The sequence below is a fragment of the Podarcis tiliguerta genome (assembly GCF_965153285.1).
Source record: "Podarcis tiliguerta genome assembly, chromosome: 3".
Lineage (NCBI taxonomy): Eukaryota > Metazoa > Chordata > Lepidosauria > Squamata > Lacertidae > Podarcis > Podarcis tiliguerta.
In genome coordinates this window covers 35,602,741-35,616,715 of record NC_139536.1, presented here as the reverse complement: position 1 = coordinate 35,616,715, position 13,975 = coordinate 35,602,741, and the positions used below count along the sequence as shown (strand labels likewise).

Sequence of the window (13,975 nt, the reverse complement as noted above, 5' to 3'; positions counted from 1 at the left end):
ACCTCAGGCCAAAAAGATTACATATTCATTATTTTCAGTTCACAGAATCCATGTGCTTTACTACTCCCCTAATGAAACCCTGGTGGCTTGCATGCATTCTCAGGTGTGCTAAGTATACCTTATTGGCATCCCACACATCACAAACCAGCCCCCCAGAGTGTTTTACAATGCACAGAGGTTTCATTGCAGGTGTTCCTCAGCACACAAACCAATGTCAAATGGGTTATCTGAAAAAGGAAGCTTGAAAACCACTGCTGTCAACTTTTACTCTAAACCCCAAACCAGTAATGTGGCCATTTAAAGTAAAACTGAACTAAGTTTTACAGAATACCATGCTACTGAAACCAGCCAGCTTTATTTGTATGTATACAAGCACTGATTCCCATGAACAGCTCCACTGATTGTAGTAAGATTGACTACAGACTAAAGTGAATTTCTCCCCACACCATTTTTTCTATATAATTCACTTGCATCCCTGGGAAATGGGAGAATGCAAGAAACAAACTTTTCACTGAAAACATATTTTATAATATTACGCTTCATTTTACGTGAGCACATATGAAACCAATAACATGAACTGGAGGGACCCACACGGGATGACTGAAAAGCATAAAGCATGCAGTAGCACTCCACCCATTTTAAAAAAGCAAAAAAACTATAACGATTTCACATCTGTATAGGCCAAATGAGCTGGAGGGAAAGGGCAGAGATATTGTGCTTGATGCTAACTTAAAAATGGAATGCTCTCGTTCCATGTAGCAGCCCAAAATAAAAACATAGTTTTATGTGTGGACTTGCTGAGCTTTCTCTTCCCATCATGAAAAGCCTTAACCCAGTGGTGGCCAAATTTGGCCCTCCAGCTGTTTTGGGACCTCAATCCCCATCATCCCTGACCACTGGTCTTGTTAGCTTAACCTGAAACCTCAACTGGCCAGTGGATTCCCCCCCCCCCCCGCATATCTTCAGCAGACTTCAATTTGGTGTCTCCAGGTCAGTCACAATTTGACTTTAGTCCCTCTAGCTGCAACCTAAGTGTGATCATCTTTCCCCTCAGAAAGGTGCTGCTATTATTATTATTATTATTATTATTATTATTATTATTAATACCCCACCCATCTGACTGGGCTGCCCCAGCCACTCTGGGTGGCTTCCAACACAGCATATAAAATATAAAAACACAGCAAAACATAAGACATTAAAAATTCCCAAAATAATAATAATTTATTACTTATTATGCTCCCTGCCCAATTAGGTTCCTACAAAGTGCTGCATATTCAGGAGCACACATTAGGGCAAGTCTGCGGTTAGAGAAGGTGAAGCTACCTGGTTGTACATTTCTCAAAAAACTCAAGGCATTTCCATAACACAAAATTGTTAGACGTCTGTTAAAGTGGCTGGAAACTTCACTAATGAACTCCCTGGTCTGGAATAGGGTAACTGTGCCCCTGAAGGGCCAGGTCCGCAGTCTGGGAGTCATTTTGGACTCACAGCTGTCCATGGAGTCAGGTTAATTCTGTCTACCAGCTCCATCTGGTATACCGGCTGAGACCCTACCTGCCCGCAGACTGTCTCAACAGAGTGGTACATGCTCTGGTTATCTCCCGCTTGGATTACTACAATGCGCTCTACGTGGGGCTACCTTTGAAGGTGACTCAGAAACTACAACTAATCCAAAACGCAGCAGCCAGACTAGTGACTGGGAGTGGCCACCGAGACAAAATAACACCAGTCCTAAAGGATCTTCACTGGCTCCCAGTACGTTTCTGAGACCTAAAAGGCCTTGGCCCAGTATACCTGAAGGAGCATGTCCACCTCCACCATTCAGCCCAGACACTGAGGTCCGCTTCTGAGGACCTTCTGGCAGTTCCCTCACTGCGAAAAGTAAAGTTACAGGGAACCAGGGAGAGGGCCTTCTCGGCAGTGGCACCCTCCCTGTGGAACATCCTCCCATCAGATGTCAGGGAGATAAAGTATTACATAACTTTTAGAAAACATCTGAAGGAAGTCCTGTTCAGGGAAGATTTTAACGTCTGACATTTTATTATTTTTTATATTTTGCTGGAAGCCGCCCATGGTAGCTGAGAAAACCCAGCCAGATGGATGGAGTATAAACAAGAAAATTACTACTACTATTGCTGCTATTACTAAAGTTACATTTCATTTTAATTTCTATATACAACATTTATGTTCCTTTTCCATCAAAAAGCCTACTTTAAAAATGTTTATTTATTTGCCCCAGGCCACAAGGTAACAGCTTCATTTCAAATTAGATTCAAAAGAAAAACCATAGAAGAGGGCTGGTGAGAATTGACTTTCCCATTCCTCCTGCCCTTAGAAAAGCCATTTTCAGTTGTTGGGGACCCTTACTGAATGGGGTGAGGACTGAGAGGGAAGATCTGCATCCAAATCAGGCAGAGATAGCTTGTGTAAGTAGGAGCTACATTTGCAGAAGCGCCTCTGATTTGGGTGGGATCCTGCCTTCTCCTCAACCTTCTTGCACCACATTCCATCTCTTTCACCAAGCCCGCCCCTGAAACCCCAAGGGCAGGATTATCCTAGCCAGATTCATGCGTATAGAAAAACCGCACAGCATGATTTGAAGTGTCACAACTGTGGCAGAAAGCGATAGCAAATTCTGGTCTAACAGTTCTTAAAAATAATTGTCAAAGAACTATTTAAAGGAGAGAGTCTAGTTAGGAGCACAGCACATGCTAATCAATATAACCGAATCTGCAATCCAAATTACATTTAGGAGGGGATTAAATCCTAACAAATCTGGTGGGACTTATTTCGGTATAAACATCCTCAGGATTTGTTTGTTTATTTGTAAGATGTCTACCGCACACCTTCAATACCAATCAGTACCAGAGTTTTGCTGCCAATTATTTTCTTCAAAAGTTGAATCCATTTTGAAGAATGGCTCTTGATTTGCTACTTTCTCTTCCAGTAGCAATCAATACTCAAAGACAATTTAATACTCAAAGACAATTTTAGAAGACAGCATGGTACTAAAGTTTAGCACCACACCAGTAGAATCTGGGTAGCAACCCCCAGCCCAAGTCATCTGCTAATTTTAAACAAGAACATTAAAGAAAAGCACAGTTTATACAGTTATCTATAGCACATCAAATTAATTTGCTTGGACAGGGGGATTCTTTTTGAGTTACTCATTCTTTAAATGCATCTGAAAACAGTTGCATTCTGAAAACGGCATGCAAGGAGAACGATGGGGAGATGGGAGATGGACATCAAATCTCAGAGAGACGAATCAGGAGTATAGGAAATAAGTGTCTAGACAGACTGTGAGTGCAAGACAGTTTGTAGAAGAATTCTATATACACTGGATAGTGATGGAGAGACTGGGAGAAACACAGAGCAGAGTCAGCACAACACAAGGAAATGCCAAGAAATGTGGGAAACTTGATGAGCTGGTAGAAAGAGATGATTCCCTTGCTGATGAACTTTGTTTTAGTTAATAATGAAGATTTATACAATTTTCAGATGGATTCCTCCCACACATTATGTTGTGCCTTCTTTTCTGCTACCCGCAGCCTGGAAAATCCTCCCATCTCAATTCGTAGCCTCTTTCTCTTCTCTTCCTAAATATCAGCAAAAGTGAGCAAACCCTTGCATTCCAGGACAAATATTTATCCATCAGCCTACAAGTTCTGTCACCTGTCCCTTGAAAAGAGTGACCTACACTTCCTGCTGGAAGTCTGTATATAGGAATGTGCATCAGAATTACACCCGATGGTGGCACTAATAGAAATAAGGAAGAAAAACGGAGGTTTTCCTATTAAGTTGCCAGATGATGTTAAATTGCATCCCAGCTGCCAACCATTACACTGTAGCGACCATAAATACTGTTAATAATTTTCAAGGCCCTAAAGGGAGCTAAAATACAGTGTTTCCAGTTACAGTAGAGTTGCATGGGGTGTTGAAACGTTCTTTCCACTGTCTTTTATGTTTATGAAATCAACTACCTTGCTATCAAACATCAATCACATTAGGGGAGAATTGGGTGTAGGAATCATTGAAGAAAGTAGCTGTTATTTCACCAACCTATTTGTAGAGGGGGACAACCCCGCCTGGAGGATTTGAGGCCTGATCAATCTTAAGTGGGACTTCTACAATCAAATGGATGGAAATATTAATACCACCATGATTCAGGAAGAAAGGCTTTGTCCTGTAGAATAAAGAATTGTTTTACAAGGTTTAAGTGATTATAGAAAGACAGCAGAATTGTCTCATGATAGGACAGCTGAAGATCTCCTATATTACAGGAGTTTCACATCCATACAACTTCTTCTAAGAACAACTGCTGTATGGAAATCCAGTAGCAAGGTAGCCTAGTTCTCTATGAGGCCCAACATGGCTAATGATAAAACCTGGAAGTTAGAGGAAGTGGCATGGCTCAGGGATAGTATATCTGCTTTGAATGCCGAAAAGTACCAGGTTCAATTCCCAGGGTCACTAAGTAAGGATGCGGGAGAGTCTTTGTCTGAAACCCCGGAGAGCAGCTACCAGTCAGTGCAGACAATACTGAGCTAAATGGATTTGTTGGTCTGACTTGGTATACGGCAGCTTTCTTTGGTCCAAAGTCAGCAAACTAGAAGGGCTTTTGCTTAGGATCCTGCTTTGCCATTGATTTGAAACTCTGCTTTTGTTTTCTACCTAATAGTCATCTGATCATCTGCTAATTTAGCAGTCAAAATGTTAGTAAATTTGATCTCATAAATTAGCTCTTGATCTAGTTATTGGAAAATCTATACACAGCGTAATAATCTGCTAGAGTGGACAAGAAGAGAAAGTGAGAGAGTTAGCAGGGGGCTAGGTATATCGGGTAGCTAGAGGAAATTTGAAGAAATCCATCAATGTTCTCTCCACAAGATTTAACAGCAACGTTCAGAGTCCTAGGGGTACTAATAACAGCAAGGTAACTGCTTCAATGTAAATGCCTTGTATGCAAATAGCCATTATCTACAATGGGAAGCATATACAGTGGTACCTCTGGCTACATACGCTTCAGGTTACAGACTCCGCTAACCCAGAAATAGTGCTTCAGGTCAAGAAATTTGCTTCAGGATGAGAACAGAAATCGTGCTCCGGCAGCACGGCAGCAGCAGGAGGCGCCATTAGCTAAAGTGGTGCTTCAGGTTAAGAACAGTTTCAGGTTAAGTACGGACCTCTGGAACAAATTAAGTACTTAACCTGAGGTACCACTGTATGGTGCTAGGTCTTCTGTTAACCATGCACAGAGAAATCCAGTCAACAGGATTGCTCTGGAGTAGGAAGACTCTGGATTGCTGTTTAAGTCCATCAATAACTGTTATTAAATTACTGCAGCAACAACACTGTGCACACTTAAGATGGAAGTAGTCCCATTGAACTCAGTGGGACTCAAGTAAATATGCATAGGACTGTACTGCTCACTTCCATAAACTTTTCCACTTCCAATCAAATAAAAACAAAACAAAAAAACCATAGGCAGACACTTTTCAAGCCAAGCCGAAGACGATTTATTTGAAGTTGCTTTGTAGTAAAACAAAAAGTACTAGAAATGTTTGCATGTAGCCATAATTCACTGGTTCTCCGCAAGGACTTTGCTGATATTATCATCCCCATCTGCTCAGAATAGAAAATAGTAAATTTTCAGAGCTGAAGAACAATGAACCAAGAAAAATCAAGACGTTAAAAGGGGGAGAACCCAGCGGTAATACTCCCCTGCTGTAAGCTTCATCGAGCTTCTTTGCAAAGAGCATGTGTAATACATCTGGATACCTTCACTGGGCTCTACTTCAAAAATGGAAAATGCATAAAACAAGGCAGTTCATTGTACCCCTGCAGTGTTATACTGAAGAACATGGAGCCTTTGAGAAAAACACAAACCCTCAAAGGAAAAGGTGGGTGCCCAGATTAAATGAGCTGAATGAATCTTTGGCACCATAATGTCACTTTTAACACCATTAGATTTAAACTGTTCACATGTGATTATAATTTTAGAGGGAGGCAGTAAGGAACTTTTAAAACAAGCTAACCACATTTTATGAGGCTAACTTCCAAAACACTTCACAATGAAACTAAATGCAAAGGGCAAGGCACAAGGCCTAAGTGCTACTTAAATCCCATGTTAAGTCCTCAGCATAGGCTCCGGTGGTATTTTAAACAGAGAACAGGCTTTGCACTAGCCTTCTTATTGTGTCCATTTCACCCAATAAGAGCTAAGCTTAATTATATACACATGTAGGAATCATTCCACAAACATCCACAGAATGATTTCATGCAGTTAATGCGCTCTCTCTCACTCACACACACAATCATTATGACGTAAGAGTTTGATTATTTTAGCATAAGCACAAGCACAACTAATCACTGAGATGCATTGGGTCACATGAAGAGATGAATTAGGCAGCTTTTATGCAATCACCGTTCTAATGTAGTTCATAACCACAGAATGACCCTTTAACATCACTATTGTTACAAAAGCACCCCCAGAATTTTTAGTCAGACCAACTGAATGTAACATCCAGCCTTTCTGGATTAAACCAAGTTCCATCTAGTTTAGCATTCTGTTTCCATCATGGTCAGACTCTTTGTCAAGACTACAAGGGTGACATCAAGTAATAGCCATCCCCCATTGCTTTCATGCTTCATAACTAATAGCAATTATCTAATCTGGGAATAGCCAACAACATGCCTTCTACATGTTCTTGGATTAGAACTTCCATCAACCCTGATCATTGGCTAGGGATCAGAGGTAGAACACAAGCCCTGTTCCCCAGTGTCTTCAGAAGCATCTCATGCTCCTTAGTTTCCATGCTTGTGGATAAGGTCTTCAGCAGGAGTCTGCTTGCATTTGTTTGAATATAATCAGACTCCTCTGTGTCATCAGGGCCTCTGCTTCCTCAGAGTCTTTGATCAGATAAAGGTTCAAGTGAATATAAGTAGAAGCCTCCTGCATACTTTCCCCATGCAACATAGAGATGTTCAGGGACTGTGGAGAGGGGCAGAAGGACTTTGGGGGTGGGGCTTGTGTGTATAGCCCTGTCCCACTGACATATAAAGCAACAGCATATTCAGGCCTCTTATTACTGTGCTCAGGCCTTTTAAGTCATAACATACTGAGTCTGAACTTGTTTTAACCGCAACTCTTGATTGCTGGTTTTTATTGTGATATTGTCATATTCCGATTTATTGTACCGACTTCATTTGATTTTTTGTATTTTGTTTGTAATTTGCCCTGGAAACCATTTGAGCTGAAGGGCAGTATAGAAATTTTCCAATTAAATTAAATTAAAGGAATGCTAAAACATGTGCCAAAGAAAACACACCCTAGTCCAAAATACAATAAACTGGAATTAAATCCCACTCAGCGAAATAGAATTTACTTCTAGGTAAGTGTGGTTAGAACTACAATTCTTTGGAGATAACTGAACTAAGCATCATCACGATGTAGGAAGGACTTGGCTGGTTCACATTTATAAATTTATTTAATTGCATTTTTATCCTGCTTTTCAGAAAATTCTGGTCTCTCAGTCTGGCTCACATTGGTGAAAAAGTTATATGTGGCATGGAGAGAAAGTAAACAGAGAAAAGTTTGTCTCCCTCTCTCATAACACTAGAACTTGTAGACATCCAATGAAGCTGAATGTTGGAAGATTCAGGACAGATAAAAGAAAGTACTTGTCATGTACTTAAATTATGGAACCCACAGGAGGCAGTGATAGCCACCCACTTGGATTGCTTTCAAAGAGGATTACACAAATTCATCATCTGTCAATGGCTATTAGCCACAATGGCTATGCTCTTTACTCCAAAGTTGGAGGAAGCCCTTCTGAATATCAGCTGCTGGAAACCACAGGAGGGCTGAGTGCTCTTGCGCTCAAATCCTGCTTGCTGGTTTCCCACAGGCATATGGTTGGCCACTGTGAGTACAGGATACTGGACTAGATGGGCCCTTGGTCTGATCCAGCCGACTGGAGAACGGGGGGTGGGGCTTCGTCATCCAATTTACAAATTAAAAACGCAAGACACACAAGGATGTTATTCCTGGGGGGCTGGTATGTAGGTACTCAATGGTCCAGGTTCTCCAGGCTAATAGCAAAATCCAGATATGGATCTTTCCTGCTCTCCAGTCCCAGTCCACTGCACACTTTCCTAGGAGGAAACCCCAGTAAACACACAGGGACTTAATTCTGCGTAAACATGCACAAGAATGAACTGCCGGACCACTTGACAGTTTCCAGCTGTGACTTCATTAAATGCATACACATACTAACAGAAAGCCCTTAAATTAGTAGGTACAGGGAGAAAAATGGAGCTGGACAGAAGCATGGCAGGTTTGGCAGAGGCAAATGGGAGTGGATACCAAGTAAAATCTGTAGTTAAAGCCACAAGAACTTTTGAGCCCCACCCATTGGTGCCACCACATCTAAATAAATAAGAAGTATTCTTTTACCCTGTGTCAGAAATCACGCTTTTTCTAGAACTCCTCACAAACTGGATATATCTATTACTGCTCAGTTTACAATAAAGATTGCTCATTAAAAGTAAGTTTTCTCTTTCCTCTCTTGAAACTTATTTTAAGTTATGCTACTTTGCTCTAGGACATACATTTCAGAAGAAAAGTTATTTCACTTGGTGCAAGCAAAAAGACTAAATCAATTTTTTAATAGTTTAAGCATTCTGAAGCAGCCATCTGCTTCCTCAGATGCACCCCTGCAGGAATTTAACTGTGCTGGCAGAGGAGCAATTCCTATTGCCTCACCTTGTTCCCCCAGTAAATTCTAGTTCAACACCACAACCTTCTCTTTTCTATAGCTGATGAAGTAGACCAGAGGTTTTCAACCTTTTTGGGTCCATGGCTCCCTTAACCAACTGCCAGCTTTCTGTGGTACCCCTGTGGGGCTCAGGAGACCAGTTATGTCACCCCTTGCCTGCCGAGCTGGCAGCCTCTCATCTTTTTCCCAACACCCTCCTTTGTGGAGTGTTCCCTCAACTTCCTCTCTTCTCCCCTCTCCTTGGGAGTCTTCTGGGCAGTCGCTGCTGCCGCCCCTCATCTCTCCGCCCCCCCCCCCAGCCCCAAAGATTGGTGCCTCCTCCCACTGCCCCACAGGGGCCTGGGAAGTACCCCCTGGCCAGCCCCAGAGGCACCATTTACCTGGGGAGTTTGTAGCCAGGTCTGCTGCAACAAACAGTTGTGCAAGCCTTTGGAAGGCAGAGACATGATAAGGCATCAGAGGGAGGAAGGAAAGGAAAGAGGGACAGAGGCCAGTGTTGCCCGCAGTACCCCTGACTATCATTCAAGGCACCCAGGGTGCTATGGCATACTGGTTGAAAGCCAATGAAGTAGGCTAATGTTTTTACAAACCAAAGTATTGTAACACTTTCCCCCCGCTCTGAGAAATGTTGTGGTTGCAGCTGAGCAGACAGCAAATGTATCAATGCCCCTGCATACCAGAAACCTGTAGAACTAGAATCAGTGAAGAATTAATTCAAAATATTGTTATGTAATTAACACAGAAGACTTTGCACTTCTTAAGTCCATCAGCGTATTTTTGTCTTCTGTCTCTCCCTACACAGTATTCCCTTTATTGAGTCTTCCTGGTCTAAAAGCTCTTCATGGGCAGCAGGTGGCATTCTGTCGGAATGCATGAAAAATACGATTAACATAATTAATCCTAAGATTATTACTAATAGCAATACTACACAATAGTAATAACCTGAAGGGATGGGGGACCTATTAAGATGGTCTGATCCTGGAGACTCATGGGAACCAATGGATTCCTGAATATTCTGGGAGATTTTCCAGTAGCCAATGCTAGCAATTCTTCTGAGTTCCTAGTCCCACTACGGAACGGTGAGGTGCAGTGGGCCATTAAGAAATTGTACCCAAGTGTCCTCTCCAGCACTGTGGAGCTCAATTAGCCCCATGATTTACTGGGGAGCGCCACATAAGTACATAGATCTGGCGATAGCTGGAGGACAAGTGGTGCAAGGGCAACCAAACAGACATAAGGGCATGGCATGAAAAAGAACTTTGACTGCCATGTTTAATGCTGAACATCATGGCATACAGCAGAAAGGAACAAAGACGACATACACAAAATAGTTCTTCTAAGGTGTCCATTCCTCAAACAATGATCTGGAAGTCTGAATTTCATACACTTGAAACCTACTCTTACTAACCACCAGCTAACAGGAACAATTCTCTATTTTTGCCAATAGCACATTAGAGTGTCTACCCCCACTGCCTCTAGCTTTGAGTCTAGAAAGTCTTGCTTCATCTATAAATATAGTTCTCCGCTGAGATAAGATTAATGTAAGACACCTTTTCCACATCATCACTGTTTATTCTGAACTATATGAGTTCTCATCTTCCAGCCATTTTTTAAAATCCACCTGGACCAGTTCTGCTAATATGATGGATTCATATTTTGTGTGGAATGATCAATCATAGGCCTTGTGTCTTTACTTCTCAGGGCTATGTGTAATAAATTTGAATATATTTATCTTAATACAGTGGTTTTTATGCTCTATTACAGCTATTCCTGGCAATCTCAGCAGCCTAAAGAACTGGAAATTTAGAATTAGTGCCAGTGCAGGGAAACAATGTGTTATAAAGCTTGCTGAGGTGTCATAGGATTCGGCAGAAGGTGTACTGTATCAGTGGGATGCTAGATACGATAAAGCCATGACAGCTGCTGGTGGAACACCCTGCCAGTGGGGCTGTTTCACTGGTAAAGATACACTAGTGGGATGGTTAAATGGGATGAAGTAGAAAGCAAGACATAGGCAAGGCAGGGGAAAGAGCACACTCATACCATATTTTATACTCCTTCGGACTAAGGTGACACTCCAGACTTGCTGCAATACCCCACCCACCCATAAATTTCCATCCTGCCCACATCACCATGATAAAAGAGAACAGGATGTGGTGTAATTCAGCATCCAATCACAGCACACCAGCACCAGTATATAGTGCCCCACAAGGAAATTGTCCTGGCTATTATTGGATGAAGAGCTTGAACTCAAGACTATGGATTCTGCCATAATCTTTATGTTGGTTTCTGTTTATGCCACTGTGCAGTGCTTGGAGTCACAAGACTCTGTTTTGCATTCCAGAGATTCCTGACTGTTGGAAGTCTCATGGAAGACAGGAGACGGATGTGATGCTACTGGTTTCCTGTTCCTTTGTTTTCCAGTTGCTCTCTGTTTTCCCATAGAGAGCATGCATATTTCTTTTCTGTCTGCGTAGTTAGAAATGAAACCTAGCAATGTAGCTCAAACATCTCGTCTCTTCTGCTGCTTTGATACTTTGCTGAATGGGGAACGTGCCTGGAGCCTTATCAAAGGCTCAGGTCGTTAATCATTGTTGGATGAGATTCTGAAGGCTCGACCGGAGTAGTAGCTCAGTCGTAGTGGAGATTCCGACACTTTAATGCTCAGACTGGTAGGCAAGGAAGATTCAAAACCACAACATGTTTGGCCATGCCTGCCCTACTGGTACTGCCATGGTTTATATTGGTCTTCCTGAAGGAACACCTAGCATTTAATCTCTATATCAGTGACTAAGATATAAAGAAATACAAAGAACTATTCCAAAGTGCCGTTTCATGGAAACAGGAGAAAGAAGGGCAGGAAATATTTTGCATAGGGGGTCAAAGCAGTCTTCAGGAAGCTACAACTCAAAATGAACCTCAAGGCTTAGAAGCCATCCGAAATGTTCTTTTGGGGATCATGTTGTCTAAGGGCTATAATGCATGAAGCAGTGATGTAACTCTTTAGCTGCTTTTTCTTCCAGTCTCAAATGCTTTCAATTCATTTCTTTAAAAGTTTCCTTTGACCAGCTTTAATTTGTTTTGATGAGGAGTCATCTTTTCCCTTGGAGGAACGAAATATGAAGTCTTTGGTGAACTGTCCAAAGTAAATGGATTCCAAATGCTATAGACAATTCTTTTTATGTCCTAGATTCACACTGTTGCAAACAACCCATCCTTAAACAGCTATGAAATGCTCTCACCCATGTATAATTATCATGATTCATTGTGCCTACGGAATCTGGCATAGGACTGATGAGCTTGAAGCAAAAGGTTAGCTTTCATCTGGTTACAACATTATATGAGCATCCCTTTATAAGATAGCAACATTTGCAGAGAAATAAGAAAACACGCCTTCTAAAAGAAGTTTTTGGGTTTTTTTAGAGTCCATAGTAATATATAATATATAGTCAGTGCAAACGCAACAAACTTGAGTTCACACATTCCTTTCACATTATCACAGGTTTCCAAACATTCTCCCAACACTGATGCTTGTGTTGGAGAGAATATGTAAGTTAAGAAAGGCTGGGAAAGTACCTCTGTTTCTATTATACTATATGCACCATGACTTCTGTTAGAAAATAATGCACTTCATGGCTATAAAAGCTAGCTGAAAATGTCTTCGTAATGATTCCCACAACCATATTTGGTATTGCAGAATCACTATGAGTTGACTTTTTATGCTCTTCTTGTGCAGGGAAAACAGTTGTGCGGTTGCTTCATCGTGGAATGAGTTTACAATTCAGCAAGTCCTAAAAAGGCTTCAAAAACTTGGCTTAACCACAATGTCATATCTGGCAATTTCTGTATCTTTGAATACTCCAAACCACTTCACTTAGCAAAACTGTAGGGCACAGTCAATTCGTGGTAGCTTTGTCATGTTACAAATGGCCATGAGAACTGGCAAGAACAACATATCCAGAAAATTACTGATGTCCTATAATGGTGCAAACTGGCATTTTCATCATACAAGCTTGGAGAAAAGATGTTAAAATTGAGAGCCAGTGTGGTGTAGTGGTTAAGAGCGGTAGTCTCGTAATCTGGGGAACTGGGTTCGCGTCTCCGCTCCTCCACATGCAGCTGCTGGGTGACCTTGGGCCAGTCACACTTCTTTGAAGTCTCTCAGCCCAACTCACCTCACAGAGTGTTTGTGGGGGAGGAAGGGAAAGGAGAATGTTAGCCGCTTTGAGACTCCTGAAGGGGAGTGAAAGGCGGGATATCAAATCCAAACTCTTTTTCTTCTTAAAATCAGGAGAGTATTTTCAAAAATGGACTGTGTTCATAATATATTAATGCAACAAGGAAATATTCTCCCACATGCATTATTAGGAACTCTGTAAAATTTATTTCTGGATGTATCTAACATTAGACACCTCAGAAAAACTTTTTGGTTTATAGCATTCATATAATATATATATATATTTTCATTTGCAATTTATTTCATTCACTTTGAATGCCAATATGTTTTCATTTCAAATACACGTCAACACACACATACACAGTTTTCTGTTATTGTTATTATTTTAATGTTTGCATTCGTTTCTTAAATAATAAAAATATTAATAAAGAAAGGGGGTATATTTTCCTGGAAATTTATGTCCAAAGCTGAGGTAGTGTGTCACTACATTAAAATGAACTCCTGCAATAAGACTCTGATGTTTTGTGGAGTGTTTGAAAATGACAGTATCCAATACTAACAACATCAATTTCCTCTAAAAATTCATTGGTGGATAGACATTTTATGAGGCTTTCTTTAAGGAGTGAATTTCACTCTGTAAATCACACAACATAGGAAAAAGCTCACCACACGAGCAGGAAGATTTCTTACTAATCTTTACCACAGGAAAAATATGCACTTAACAGTATTTACACAGACAGGTTGGTTGAAATATAAAAGAAATGTTTTCTGAAATTCTATTAATCTTCCACAAACATTCATGGTATTTCATTAACCATGCCTGACTATTCGCCTTAGGTACAAATGCCTATTACAGAGAACACAAGACTATATGGGAATGACGCAACTAAAGCGGATTGTAGCAATTAATCTAGATTTAAAAGCAACATTTCAAATCCTCTAAGGCTTAAAATGGGAGCTTTAATCTAATTTAGAAATCTTAATGTTCCCAAGAAGCAATGACACTTAATGAGTTTGG

The 13,975-nt window shown here is 41.0% G+C and overlaps 1 protein-coding gene across 3 annotated transcripts in view; it reads right to left on the bottom strand.

Annotated features, from left to right (window-relative positions):
- KIF6 (kinesin family member 6) overlaps positions 1-13,975 on the bottom strand; it is a 149,733-nt gene that overhangs the window by 68,894 nt on the left and 66,864 nt on the right. The gene's annotated exons all lie outside the window — the stretch shown is intronic.